The sequence below is a fragment of the Salvelinus fontinalis genome, chromosome 39 (assembly GCF_029448725.1).
Source record: "Salvelinus fontinalis isolate EN_2023a chromosome 39, ASM2944872v1, whole genome shotgun sequence".
Taxonomy (NCBI): domain Eukaryota; kingdom Metazoa; phylum Chordata; class Actinopteri; order Salmoniformes; family Salmonidae; genus Salvelinus; species Salvelinus fontinalis.
Window position 1 is genome coordinate 14,337,835 of NC_074703.1, and position 14,858 is coordinate 14,352,692.

At 43.7% G+C, this 14,858-nt stretch overlaps 1 protein-coding gene across 20 annotated transcripts in view; it reads left to right on the forward strand.

Moving 5' to 3' along the window:
- The first annotated feature begins 6,886 nt into the window (after positions 1 to 6,886).
- LOC129838266 (liprin-alpha-2-like) overlaps positions 6,887 to 14,858 on the forward strand; it is a 277,919-nt gene continuing 269,947 nt past the window's right edge. For 12 of the 20 annotated variants that reach the window (XM_055905094.1, XM_055905095.1, XM_055905099.1 and 9 more), the window contains exon 1: positions 6,889 to 7,229. The gene's annotated coding sequence lies outside the window, so the exon portion shown is untranslated. Of the gene's footprint in view, positions 7,230 to 14,858 lie in introns of all 20 variants that reach the window. The other 8 variants (XM_055905112.1, XM_055905113.1, XM_055905104.1 and 5 more) reach the window with 3 other exon arrangements.

The following is a 14,858-nucleotide window of genomic DNA, read 5'->3' on the forward strand; positions in this document are numbered from 1 at the left end:
ACACATTGGATTATTAGAGGGTGGGATGGTATATGTTAATGTATAAAACTATGAAATTTGATCGGCCACCCTCTTCTGTAGGAGTTTATTAAGCTCACTCACTGAGACTTAAGATCAGGGATAAACTGAACCACTCCCGTTTCCTCTTAATGAATGGATTTAAGACCTGCAGCTAATCTTTACACGCCCACGTATCATTTTATGGGCTAATAATGACAGCACTAGCCTGGTTAACCCTGTCTGGTGAACACAGCATTCAGTCTGGTTGACCAGCATATGACAACACTGCATTTGCACTTAATCTCCAACAAACACAACATGCAGTATGTTGGTTCACCTTTATCAGCACGTGTTCACAGAGAAGCAGCTATCTAGGGTGGATCTGGTGTACTAGGCCTTTCCTCATTCAACAGCTGTGTTTCTCAATCTGTGCAGCCTTTCAGTGTTTGGCTGGGCAATAAAGCTGTTTATTGTAGGTTTATGGCGCCTTTGTTCACAGCCGTCCAGTGTGGCAGGCAATGTGTATTAAGGTGTAATAATATTGCTTCCCTGGAGGGGTGGTACGGCGAGATAAAAGGATTTATCGGACTTCAGACACTTGTAATCCCTTTTCAGTCCCGTCTGTCGCTGACTGGGATTTCGTCCCCACCACCCCGCCCCCCGCACCCCGCCCCGCCCCGCCCAGCTCAAAACCCATCTCTGTTATCACTGCATTAAACGGGGTCCAACGCAGGGGCCCCGACCCCTCCTTCAGAAGCCAGGGTTAGAAGGCACAGGTTCAGACAGTAATATATAGCTTCAGACCTCTGGTGGTTCCAGCTCTGCACAGCCTGCTGCTGATATATGCCCATTTGTGTTTTTTAACCCGGATCGCCAGGCTAAATCATTGGAGGATTAGTGTTTTATTAACCCGGATTGCCAGGCTAAATCATTGGAGGATTTGTCAGGCTACAGCAGGAGTACGGGGATGAGACAGGCGATAAGTTCTGTAACAGCTGAGGAAAATGTCAAGTTTGATAAAAAAAACATTTGCTTTGATCTCGTAAAAGATTCCTGAAAAGCAGGCAGTGTAAACCCCCTGCTGTGCCAAGCCCAGGGTAACTCCTCTACAATTCCTAATTGAACCTCCTTGGCATTTATGCTTAGTCAGAAATATGGATAGTGGCACCAAGAATCCTCCATCCTGAGTAAACATTTGCCAACTTCAGGGCTTCTGCTGCTGAGCGAAGGCCCGACCCATGTGACTACTAGGCCTACTATGCTCATTGACAGCATCCCTTTTGATTTAAACAAAACTTTCCAGACATGTTTGCCCATGGAAGAAGTGGTCAGAAAAGGACTTTTTGGACCTGAATGCCAAAACATTCAGGAGATAGAGGTGGTCAAAGTTAACTCATTTTGCATACCCCACCATACCATGAGACATACTGTATATGGCAATTCAGATTTTTTTTTTACACAAATTAACTAAAAACGTGTTAACTCTTTTTTTCATATTCACATATGTTGTAGCTTAGAGCATATTCTACATCATCTGAGGTTTTTGTGTTGTGCCCTCCATCGGTTGAGACAACATGCTCTTGAAGACAGAGTGGTTGTCATGTTTTGGTTGATAATGTACTAAAATGGCACTGAGCACTTCTACAATGGGCAAGTATGGAAGGTTTTGTTCAAATCAAAAAGGGTGCTGACAAAAAGGGATTGAATTCAAATGGACTTACCCCATACCCATCATGTGTTATGTCCCCAGTCTAAGTCCCTGCTCCATTCCAGTCATGAGATAGCTGTGAGTGTGGTTATGTGCTGGGAGAGAAGCTCCAGTGGGCATGTGACCAGCAGGTCAGATGTGGAGTAGCTCTCCATTGGCCTCCAGCTCTCTGGCTGCTGAGATTGAGACTGCCTTTACCTCCTGCTGAGAGACACTGGATTCTGAGGAAAATGTGAGGAGGAGAACCAAGATGAGAGAGAGGACACCTTCCATGCCTCTGAACACTATGTGAGCCACTGACAGAGGGTTGTTATAAACATTTTACATTTTAGTCATTAAGCAAACGCTATTATCCAAAGTGATTTACAGGAGCAATTAGGGTTGTTCAAGGGCACAGGCACATTTTTCACCTAATCGACAGGGATTCAAACCAGGAACCTTTCGGTTACTGGCCCAACACTCTTAACCGCTAGGCTACCTGCCGCCCATACAGTGGAGGGATTATCTGTGTCTGCTATGAGACTGTAAAAGGGGCCTATTTTATCACATTCATGTCACTACTAACATTCCTGTATTGTGTCAGAAACAGGGTTTAACAGTATTGAAGTCCATGTTAGCACCAGACTCAACGTCTGTACATTAGACGAACTGTGGCTTTATCCTCAATGTTCATCCATCTCTTGTAGTGAAAGGTAAACGTCATGCATTGAAGTCACATATTGGGTGACTGACACAATAAGGAACTGAGCTTACATTTCTATTCCCACCTTGAGCGTAGAAATCAACTGGAGAGCACGGCTGAGCATACGCCTCCTTGCAGAGATACTGGGTTTAGGCCATGCTCACAAGTGCACATGGACTGTAAGAGGAGAACTAAGACATATGGAGAGGTTACCCATGGATGAACGCTGAGCTCTCGTTGGTCCTTGCATAATAGCGGTTACATCACATCGCTTTATCACTTAGCACTATTCGCAGTAAGGTGGTTGTATTTTAAGTCAGATGTCTGCTCTTTTGGGTTCTCTTCTAGTTTATTGATCCATTGTAGTAGTAGGATGTGTATGTGTGTGTGTGTGTGTGTGTGTGTGTGCGTGTGCGTGCGTGCGTGCGTGTGTGTGTGTGTGTGACTAGCATGACATCATGGGATGGCTGCACATTAATTTCCCTGGAGGAGAGTAAAGCATGTCTGTAGCTCAGAGCCTAGGATGCAGCTAGGTGTACATGGATGATCCTGACATTATCTGGAGGATTCAAACCTGCCAAAGAGGGTCACGAAGGACCGTTATTTCCTATAGTAATGCTGCATGTCTCTCCTGGTTCCCCGTTGGACACTGATGCTATAAGAACAGAACAATGAAAGAGATAGATCGTACAGTTCATTTAAGTATGTGGAAATAGACCTCTGCCTAGATACAGTGCATTTGAAAGTATTCAGATCCCTTGACTTTTTCCACATTTTGCTACGTTACAGCCTTTTTTTATTCACTTCTTCCATGGGCAAACATGTCTGGAAAGTTTTGTTTAAATCATAAGGATGCTGTCAAAACAGAATTGAATTCATATGGATTTACCTTATGTACACTATAAGAAACAAAAACAAAAATGACAGTATGGTTTATTTTTTACAATGTGTAACAGTAAAAACAAATAGTTCAGCTATTCATATAAATTCAGCTGTGCAATTTGACTAATGCCAGTTTTAATACCACTACTGCTACTCATCTTAACTGATATTCCTGGTTTACTATCTCAACCACAATGCCCCTGTAACAGTATAAACTTTACGTCGTCCCCTCGCCCCGACACGGGCCCGAACCAGGGACCCTCTGCACACATCAACAACGGTCGCCCACGAAGCATCGTTACCCATCGCTCCACAAAGGCCGCGGCCCTTGCAGAGCAAGGGGCAACACTACTTAAGTCTCAGAGCAAGTGACGTAACTGATTGAAATGCTACTAGCGCGTACCCGCTAACTAGCTAGCCATTTCACATCCGTTACACTCACCCCCCTTTCAACCTCCTCCTTTTTCCGCAGCAACCAGTGATCCGGGTCAACAGCATCAATGTAACAGTTTAACTTTACGTCATCCCCTCGCCCCGCGCCTTTGTGGAGCGATGGGTAACGATGCTTCGTGGGCAACCGTTGTTGATGTGTGCAGAGGGTCCCTGGTTCGCGCCCGTGTCGGGGCGAGGGGACGACGTAAAGTTTATACTGTTACATTGGTGCCGTGACCATGACATCGGTGTATGCTAGCTAACACAATTATTTACAGCAATCATATGCCAAAGCACATCCCAGAAAGCCCCTCAATCCCTAACAGGTACCATATACCCACACATGTATAAAATCAGTAACGTACAGCAAACTTGTACACATTGTAAAATAGAAAATAGAAAACAGTATTCAGAACGTGACCTACCCCTTGCATCACATTTTCATACTGGGAAGACCTGACGTTCGCGATCTCCCCCTATCTGCAAGTGGGGCCAATCACAACACCCCTTATTGTCATCAGAATTGAACTAACCAATAAGAATGCTTGAACATCAAATACACATTTCTTTAGAGGCAAGTGGAAACATAACCAACCCTGTTACACCCCCATGAGCTGTAAATTGAAAGAGCTGCCTGAGTCCATGCCAAATTCAGCACCATGGAGAGCAACACCACACTCAGCCTTTTTGGTGACTCCAGTCTCTCTCTCTCTCCTACAGTGGTGGAGACGGGAAGTGTCCTGAGGCACTGGTCCAGAGCCAGCTTTGTTTATCAAGCTAATGAAGCCTGTGGATAGGCCATGGAAAACAAAGGCAGTTCCTGGATCAGATATTGGGGGTAATCTATTCTTTGCCTCTAGTCCTGAGCAGTTGACACCACTGCATGCCACTACTGTTCGGACCCCACTATTGCATGAACACCAGACCTGGGTTCAAATTCATGTGTATTTGATTATTTAAATACACACAACTCAGTGCAATGTGAAATCACAAAGAAATGCCTTTAATGTCCCTTTACGGTCTGTGGGAAACCCTGCAGCCATACTTTATGAACATAGTAAGCTTCTTTAATGATCTCTCACCACTAGTAATTGAATGCCCATAAAACACAAAGCAGCCGGACTGTGTTAAAACATTTATAACTTGCTCTGTGAGAATGCTTGTTTTACAAAGCAAAATTATACTTGGTTCATCAACCTCTCCTAAACTACTTTAATATTTGATAAGCTGGAACATTGTGTTACTGTTACTGCTCACTATAGCCCCCATAGATTTCAGGTAAGTGATGACCCGTGAGTGGCTGCAATGTAACTACATAAGAGAGTGGCTTTCATTGCATTTTCAAAGCTAGTCTGTTTGAGCGATTGTTGAAGCCTGCTTTTGACTTCTTTTTGTGAAGTGTTTTGGATTGCTATGGATATTATATGATTTAATTGTATAGATGGAACTCACAGAAATAAAATGGTACCCGATAACCTGTAAAGCAAATACTGTTAGACGCTCACTTGACAGCTCTATGGATTCATCAAGTTGACAGTCAGCAAATGAAAGTCTAAGTAGCTTAAAACAGAGAATATAAAGATATATAGAAGAGGTAAAGCCAGTCCAGGGGAGTTTGCATTTGTAGCTACATTTGTTTCCTATTTGGCCATATAGATGTTTCTAGCCATCGGTAAACAGGCCCTGTTATAAATTCAGACTTTCAATTTGGTTTGTATATTTTCAATCACAAGATTTGTCAACAAACTTCAGAGGGAAAAATGATTTACAAGTGCAAGATTAAGTATGGACTTGTCTCTGGGTGACATGTTCTAATTAATGAACTTGACACTGCATTCAGTTTTATTGCAAACATACACTCACTATTTGAGAAAAGGAGACTGGAAAACTATTGATATTTATCTGTGGCCATATTGTAGTGAAGGACACCTTGTTAGATGATTTTATATTCTGTTAGGGGGCTTCATTCATAACACATTAATAAACATAACAAATCAGCTCATAGCTAATGAATACATATTGGAAGACTACTAATGCACACAGATTGCAGTATAGTATTGGTATGCTATACCAATATGATTTTCAGTTAATCTTATGATCAAATGAAACTGCTATTTTGAAAGACACAATCGACCTACTGCAGGCTACTGGTCCCACATTCTTTCCAGATGCCAGTCAGTGTTTTCCCGCACCATAGAGCAGAAAGATAGATGCATTCAAGAGGGTAATGCTGCTCGAGAGCACTGTAGGCCTATAGACCTAAGGCTATTCACAAATTGCTAAATACAACCCTGTGTGTTTAATCATATGACGAGATAAAGTATGGAAGAATCTCAAATCATAGACTCACAGTCACAGTTTGCATGACAGTGTTTGTTTGTAACATCCATGAAGGTATGACATTTTTGGAACCCCTCTTTTGTTTAGGAGAGTAGAGAAAAGTTTTGCGCATAATTTACCTCCTCATCTTACATTACCATGTCTGTCCGGTCTAACATCTGTCAGTGGCAGACTGGCACATCTACCTGTAGGAAGGTCCTCAGGGGTGTCTTAAAAAAATGAAAAACTTTTACTGCGTGCCCAATAAATGCTCCACAGAACCTAATATCTCGGGCAAAAATGTTGTAGGTTTAAAGAGCAACAACTAAAGATATGGTCAACGTTGCAGTCGTCTGGGGAGATGTAAACATAATTGGAAGCACAGGCTCGATTACTACACAATTTATTCCGAGCCTGGCAGAAACCATCTCTGTGAAAGGGAAAGGTGAGAACGCAGGAAGTGGAGGGAATATTTTTTTTGTGAATGCATCGATCCGAATGTAAAACTGTGATGTGTGTTTTCAATAGGCTAACTGGACTAATAAAAATACATGTTATATGACATAACATTAGGTTGTGACAATATGATGACTGTATTTTTAAAAGGGATATTTATATATGTAATTTTAACACAATATGGATTCCATATCATACAGTCATGTTGCAAATTCCTGACATTTCCAAATGTAATTTAGCATCAGAATGCACAGCATTAGGCTGCCCATTAGGCTATTATACTTTTAAATACAACTTGTGTCAAATTTTTCATCCAAGAAAAAATATATAATTGATATCACAAATTCCATGTATCGTGACCATATTCTGGTGAGCAGAGAATTGAACAACTGCAACTTTAAGATACAGCACACCTCCCCTCCGCCAGCTGAAACAATGGTCTTTACCGACTCTTCTTCTCGCATCAGGAATTTGTAACGTGCCATATTTTTACCAATGGGTATATCTGGAGAACCAAATGTCACCGCGGAACAGGGCAATTTCAAGTTTTTGAAAATGCCAGCGGTTTATGCAGCCGCACCTTTCATTGAAGATTTCTTGTCGCTGCGTTTTGCCATTGAAGCTTCATCCTAGGACTGGATTGGCTGCCTATGGTCCCAGCTGTGCGATTTCGTTAGCTCGCAGAGACCGCAGTTGTCGTTGATCCATTGAAGGAGCCTACATACAGTAAGTAGCCTAAAGGAAAAAAACGTAAGTATGGAAACTGTTGTCGGCGAATACAATGTCATTGATTGTTTTACCATTTGCCTGTCGAGATTATGATTGCACCCCGCGACCTGCTGTTTTGCACAGAGAGCGCGCTCAAGGTGATTTAGAAATAGGCAACCTCTCACCCTCAACTTCCTTAATGATGAGTAGCCTACTAAATATAAATGGACCTGCCCATAGCATACATATGCGATAGCATGTAACCAATGCCTATAGTATAGTGGAGGGCTACAGAAAATCCGGACTCTGTCAGAGTGTAGCGAAAGAGATAGTTAAAGGGGGCGGGATGGAGAAGCATGCATGATGTAATGCACTTAAAAATGGCCAAGGATTCTCCGCAATTATTATTAAAGAGCATGGAAAACAATGTTACTGTGCAAAATTGAGATGAGCTCACTATTCCGGCGCATGTCATGTGTTTCTGAGGAATAGAACACTGGGCTGTCATGAGTAGAATATGTGCCCCTCTACATTAGCAGTGAATACTATTCACATCTGAGGAATGAGTGAAGACTGAGCATTCAGGCTCCTTCTGCTACACACACACACACACACACACACACACATAGATGGATGAAAACCTAATTAAATCACATATATGCCCTTGACTCAGTAATTATAACACATTAACATCTCATTCAATTATCTTATATCATGATGCTCTTTGTCACTGCGATGTTAATGTAGAAAATGACAGATGAAACCATATGTACAAGCCATACCATTATTACATATGCTCTGCTCATGTTCTCTGATGCTCCTTTGGGTGCACGTCCTGCTGGATCCATGTGCACGTATAATGTAGACCAGTGATATAGCAATATAATCATTTCACCTTAATGAGTATACAACTGAGTTGATTTCCCTCTGATGTACCTCCTTTATGTCAATACACTGTGCTTAATATGTCTGGTGAGAGAACAGCGCTTATTGCTACATGGGATCATGCAGAGGGCTACCTGTAGTAGCAGGCAGAGAGAGAGCGGCATTTATGCCTATAAAGTTATGATTTAATGGCATATTTTATGGCCCAATTTACATGATTGCCAGACGCCAAAGTAAAGGTAGCATAAAATGCCCGGCTTTGCCATTGAAATGGTGTCAGACTGACCCTGGCGACCGGCAGTAAATCAGATCTGGCCTTTATTGTCTTTTTCGCCCAGTTTTATCTGTGTTCTTATTCATCTCAATCGATTGATTGTTTGCATGACCTTGCTGTAGGGGGTTGGGGTATAGGTGAGGCCGTACTTAGGCAACGCTGGTTTACATACACACACATACACACATATACACATACATACACATGTAAACCCTCCTCTGCCCACTCCCTCCTGCTCCTTAATGACAGCCTGCTGGATGAAACTCGACACTCAACCCCCCTTCTCATCCCCGCCCCAGTCGGCAGCCCATTCACTAGTTGTGAGAGTCAGTGGGGCGGAGGAGACGTGAGGCTTTACTCAATGAATCAGCCACTCACAGGTCCTTTGCCCTACATTTGTATCTACGTTGGGTTATATTACACCCACAATGTAGTGAGCTCAGTGGCATGGTCAGATGAAATTGATTTCATGTCAGGAAACCAGGCACTCCTTGCCTTGTGAATTTCTGACTCATTAAACATATGGAGAGGTCCTAGACTTGCAGTGGATGGAGCATTGTTTAAATGTGAGGGATCTCCCATCATCAACCATGCTAATGTTCTGTGAACCTGCTTCTCAAGAGACTAGGGTTCTGTTGCAGTGATTGCATTGGAAGGGGTTGAATAGCTGTCTTTTTGGCAGCGAACAGTATTGTTGTCTGAAGTGTATTTGTGGGTATAGGCTGTCATATGAATGGGAATTCTCAGTCTTCTCCCTCATTCACAAAACTGCTGTGTCATCTGTTTCCACCTGTCCACGTGCTACGGATGCCAAAGTGAGAATGAGTGAGTGTGTCTTAGTAGTTTTTCCGATACACTTAAGATCATCAAAGCATTCCACTGCTGCGCATTGGGCCTAGGCGCATGCCAAGAAATCAAACATGGACATTATTTAAAAGTAAGTTTGCCTTTAGTCAGCACCAATGTACCCTTTAAGCTGCGCACACTTCCTCCAGGACTGCTGCGCAGAAGAAATCCAGGCTGTGCAGAGACACAAAAGATTGAAATTCACTGATTTGCCCCATTACTTTGGACTATATACATCACATTTTTTTTCTGTGGTCAAATCAACATTATAAACTGGGGGGTTCGAGCCCTGAATGCTGATTGGCTTACAGCCCTAGTATATCAGACCGTATACCACGGGTATGACAAAACATTTCGTTTTACTGCTCTAATTACTTGGTAGCAAGTTTTTATAATAGTAATAAGGCACATCGGCGGTGCACAATTGGCCCCATTTGGCCGGGTATGCCGTCATATGCCCTCATTGGTGTCCTGGCTAAATTCCCAATCTGGCCCTCAAACCATCACGGTCACCTAATAATCCTCAATTTACAATTGGCTCATTCATCCCCTTCCTCTCCCCTGTAACTATTCCCCAGGTCGTTGCTGTAAATAAGAACGTGTTCTCAGTCAATTTACCTGGTAAAATAACGGATAAATAAAACATTTTTAAACAAATTGTCAGTAAGATTTTGTTCTCAACTGACTTGCCTAGTTATAGATAGGTATAGGTATAGGTCGAGTTACTGCTTCCCACAAGAGCACAAAACGTGTAGGCTACATTTCAAGCTGTCTTTGAAAAGTTTACCTCTTAATTAAAGGGTCAGTGTTGTATTTTGAGACAAGCTTGAATATGTAAATAAGCCAATAGGCAGAGGGGTAGTCTACATTGTCTAATTCTCTGTATGGTAATAATAATACATTTTTTATTTTGTGAAGTGGTTTCTTGTATCATACAATGCAATTTACAGGCCTATCGTGTTACAGACTAAGTAAAAAAAAATAATAATAATTTCTTGACAATAATATAAAAACGTTTTTAAAAGTCCCATGCAATGTAGTCCTGCATTGAACACCACACACACACACATATATATATATATATATATATATATATATATATGTATATATATATATATATATGTATATATGTATATATATATATATATCATAGAAATCAAAAGCTATTTCCATGTGAAAATGTTGTGGGATTTAATAGTCACAATAGCCTATTGGCTAATGTCTAAAACTGTATGGATACAGCCTCAGTGTTCACTGTAAACACGTGCTGGAAGTTGCACAAAATTCTCACAACGTTGAAGTTCCCCTTCAGAATACCTCAAATTTTCTCAGTAGCCCAAAATATTGGAGGGAACATTGTACACAATGCCACAACAAATACATAAAACACTATACAGACGAAAGGTGTCACACCCTGATCAGTTTCACCTGTCCTTGTTATTGTCTCCACCCCCTCCAGGTGTCGCTTGTTATCCCTGGTGTATATATCCCTGTTTCCTGTCTCTCTGTGCCAGTTCATCTTGTATGTTCCAAGTAAACCAGTGTGTTTTTCCCGTGCTCCTGCCTTTTCTATTCTCATTTACTAGTCCTCCCAGTTTTGATCCTTGCCTGTTTTCTGGACTCTTTACCTGCCTGCCTGACCATTCTGCCTGCCCTGACCTCGAGCCTGCCTGCCACACTGTAGCTCATGGACTCTGAACTGGTTTTGACCTTTTGCCTGTCCACGACCATTCTCTTGCCTACCCCTTTTGGATACAATAAATATCAAAGACTCAAACCATCTGCCTCCCGTGTCTGCATCTGGGTCTCGCCTTGTGCCCTTATAAAAGGTACAAGCTCATCAAATACACAATAACCTTTCTGATGCATTTGTCACTTCAAGCCAGACTTCCTTCAGATTGAAATACTGTCAAAAGTACTGTCAGACTGATTTGTAATAGGCTGTCATAGCCTCAGTTAAAAAAGTAAACATTGGCCTTTGAGTGCATCTCCTCTACATGGTGGGGTCACAAATGTTTTGATATCAAAATGCGGTCGCATCAAAATGGGAACCCCTGGCCGAGTGCATGTTGTGCTGATGTCATTCACACAACAGCTCTCCACCTCTTTGTCACATGGTGAAGAATGGAAACAATTGATCTTGACTCCGCTAATATTTCACACCTTAGAAATGTGTTGCAGTTTTGTAGGTGTCGAGTTTAATGTGACTTATCAACATGTGGTTTTAAGCATGCCCTCTATAACGTAGTTACGGACGACTGTTGGTACATAGGAAATTACTGACATAGTCAAATTATTGACATATTTAAAAAACATAATATGTCATAACCTGTTAATAAGATATCTACCTGTATGTTATTTTTGATGAAAGTGTCAGAACCAAATCATTCAAATTAGAGCATTCTAATATTACTGATAAGGTCACAGTGTGTCTCTGATGTGATTTCACCCTGATGTGTACGCTTCATTTGAATTATTTCATCCCTCTCTACACATTCTTCCATGTTCCCTGGCTGTATCACCCTGGACCAGGCCCTTGTGTTGCTGTTGTGGAGCTCCTTATCTAATATCTACACACTGAATTGTTCCCATTAATTAGATTAGGTCAAGACATTCAGGAAGTTAGAGGGAACTTGCTGATTTGTGGAGTGGTTAGTGAAGGATCATTGGGTCTAACATTTGTAAGTGTCTTGGTCCCAGTTCCAATGTGGATGTTTAGCCACCTGCTGTGCTGTAATATTTCTCATGACTTTTCATTTGTGAAGATTTTCTATGTGCTTTCTGACCTCCATAGTCAGTAAATATCTAAGAAAATTCCTCAAAGATACATAATGGCAATTAATATACAGTATAGTGATACTCCCAATGAAGGTTCCAATCTGACTCCTTCATAAAGAGAATGTAGAATCCTACAGTTGTTGATACAGTATAATCTCATGAGGAGCTATGTGTTATGGCTGCTACCACCGCAAGGGTTCAGGGAGGCTTTGCCTACTGGGTGTGAGGCACCCATAGAGATAGATAGAGGACTAATTTTTATATCTGGAGGCATTATAGCGTATGTGACAGCATGGGCTGCGACGTTGAGGCTACAACCCATAAGAATCCCCACCCAGTTGGCTACCTTGACCTCTTTAAAATGGTGGAAGCCCTCAATGGCGCTGCCCATGCTTAAACTGACTTTCATTCACTAGAGGCCTCTATCATTCACTGATTGGGAAGGGAACCCAGCCCTCCAATCCCTCTGAATAATTCATTAATTGGCATATGGCACAGGGAGGAAGACCCATTGATCCTGCCAGTGCATGTTCCTCCCACCTCCCCGCCGCCTCTGTGGTGTAGAATGTGTTCTATTGAGTGTCTTATCCCCCTTCTCTGATTTGATATCATTCCATTTCATCCTTGTCCTTGCGTTTTAGTGGTTTTATGGGGTAGTTAGAATTGGGCGCTGAAGCGGTCGCGCTAGTCTTATTTTCTTTGATATACTTTCTATCGACTTAACCTGCCTCGTTTTCTGTACCGCATTTATAGACTGCACATCCATTTGTTCTGGTTTGTCTCGCTATTGCGTGTGGTTATTCTGACAAAGGTCAAAATAAAGGATTGAATTGGCTATAGAGTTGTGTTTTATTGACGACATATTGATAACAGCCTAATAACTGGCCCATGATAGTGTAAATACAGTAAATGGTCAGACTAGGTTGTAGGCCTCTGTGATAGGCCTCTGATTGTATCACTATGCTGCACACAGCAGTACACAAATTTCTGTCTGTTTCGTGTGATTATACCCCAGAGACGGTGACATGAAAGCTAATGAGCTGTTAGCTCTGTCCTGGGTGTATCTTAAACTAACTGCATCACGTTCACACTACGGTGCATGGCAATAAGAAGCAGTCCACCACAAACACTGCCTGAGACACTAAACAATGTTCACTGTGTGTTCTGTGTTAGTTTAAGAAGCCATGGGGGAGTTCATAAGCCAACACACACTAACTCAAACCTCTCTCCCTGCCCTCCTGCCCGCCCACCTGCCCCCCTGCCCCCCTGCTCCCCTGCCCGCCCGCCGGCCCGCCTGCTCCCCTGCCCGCCCGCCTGCCCCCCTGCCCGCCTGCCTCCCTGCCCCCCTGCCCGCCTGCCTCCCTGCCCCCCTGCCCGCCTGCCTCCCTGCCCCCCTGCCCGCCCGCCTGCCCCCCTGCTCCCCTGCCCGCCTGCCTCCCTGCTCCCCTGCCCGCCCGCCTGCTCCCCTGCCCGCCCGCCTGCCTCCCTGCCCCCCTGCCCGCCCGCCTGCCTCCCTGCCCCCCTGCCCGCCCGCCTGCCCCCCTGTTCCCCTGCCCGCCCGCCTGCCTCCCTGCCCGCCCGCCTGCCCCCTGTTCCCCTGCCCGCCTGCCCTCCTGCTCCCCTGCCCGACCGCCTGCCTCCCTGCCCCCCTGCCCGCCCGCCTGCCTCCCTGCCCCCCTGCTCCCCTGCCCGCCCGCCTGCCGCTGTACTTGGTAGAATTCACAGCTTATATAAGCGTGCCATTGCGTAGCAACAATATGCAGTGGCACCCTGGCATTATGGGAGAAATTCGGTTTTCCAAGGAGCCAACCGAAATCTGCTTTATCATAGTTAGAGAAAATGGAAAATCCATTGGTGTAATTGTTGTGTTTTCTTTGAGGTTGAGATGGGGACCGATCGCCTGTTTCTGTGTTGCTGAGACACTAAGACTGAAGGAGCTGTAATCAAGTCTAATTGGTGTCATTCAATTCTGAGTTATTATTGTGTGGTAACAGAGTGCGACACTCATGATTGCTACAATTGTTTCTTCTCTTCCTGTTTTAAAGACATGAGCCCTATGAGCATCTGTAGTTAGGTCCTACCCTGTACACAACCTGTGTTTTGAACAGTAGGGTTTTACTATACAGCTAGACTGAATGATCATCACAGACTCCAGCTCTCTAGTCTAGTCTGGTCTCTCAGGTTCAAATGGTAACGGATGGTGTCTGAACGGGAGGCGGTGGGAGGCTGGCTGTGTGCCGGGGCCAGCGCTGAGACCCCAGACTCCTGCCAGGAGAGGCTGCTGGGAGACAGACTTGCCATTATATAGGCTACCCATTGATGGCGAGGGGAATGACCATGGGTCTGTCTATCGGTCTGTGTCTCTGTGACTTCACATTTGTAGTGTCTGTGGTTCACGTCTCTGGTGAAGTGATGGAATGTTGGACAAGAGGACAGTGTGAATGCGTGTTTAAGATATGTAGGGTTGTTCCATGCGTGTGTTAATGTGGTGAGTAATGGGGATGGTTAAAGAGCTGCGTTGTCATAGGTCAACATCTGCTTCTGTGAGGTTGTGGACACAGCTGACAAGGTACAGACCGGTGGAGGTGGAAAGCAAAGATCAGCCAAAACCTCCTAGGAATGATATAGCTTCAGATGTTCACAATAGTATAGATCTGCTGCATTATGCAACCAGACACAGGCTGGCCCATGAAATAGTATGAGTGTTAAAACTAGGGCAGAACGAACAGCCAGCCTTCCAAGACGTCGACACAGCCTTGAAACACTGGAGAGATGTGGAGCCATGCTCCAAGTGTGTGTGTGTGTGTCTCTCTCTCTCTCTCTCTCTCTCTCTCTCTCTCTCTCTCTCTCTCTCTCTCTCTCTCCTCTCTCTCTCTCTCTCTCTCTCT